Genomic DNA, 520 nt, shown 5'->3' on the forward strand with positions numbered 1-520 from the left:
AAAATCTATTCATATATGAATCGCGATTCTGTCTTCTAACGATTCTAATGGATTCACAAGTTTCAAAATCAATGTTCTAAAGCAGCAGTTCTTAATACTGTTCCTCGTGTCGCCCTGCTCTGCACATGGTCTGCATCTCTCTCTCTCTCTCATTCAGCTCAGCTCCAACAATGAACTGTTACAATTATACACTTATTTTCACATAGTTATGAGAAGCGTTAAACATGGACGTGCGTGCAGTTGCCGTACTGTATTAAAGCTTTAATCAGGATAAAACTGTATATTAAAAGCTAACATAAAGCAGTAGCATTTACAAATAACAGCGTTTCTAAAAGAATGAGACAACAAACAAAAAACATAGGCCTACCATTAAAAGCCATTCTTGCACAGGTTCTGCACGATCCTCTTCAATAATATCCTCTGCTTCTCAATCGGGCTCAAACTGATAAGCGATATTAACGACGCTGTTGTTTACAATACAACCGGAGCACATGCAGCTGAGGTGAGGGGACGGGACATT

The 520-nt window shown here is 39.0% G+C and overlaps 1 protein-coding gene across 1 annotated transcript in view; it reads right to left on the reverse strand.

Moving 5' to 3' along the window:
- LOC107697372 (proprotein convertase subtilisin/kexin type 9-like) overlaps positions 1-520 on the reverse strand; it is a 13132-nt gene that overhangs the window by 10792 nt on the left and 1820 nt on the right. The window lies entirely within an intron of this gene.

The sequence above is a fragment of the Sinocyclocheilus anshuiensis genome, unplaced genomic scaffold (assembly GCF_001515605.1).
Source record: "Sinocyclocheilus anshuiensis isolate Anshui unplaced genomic scaffold, SAMN03320099.WGS_v1.1 scaffold801, whole genome shotgun sequence".
Classification (NCBI taxonomy): Eukaryota; Metazoa; Chordata; class Actinopteri; order Cypriniformes; family Cyprinidae; genus Sinocyclocheilus; species Sinocyclocheilus anshuiensis.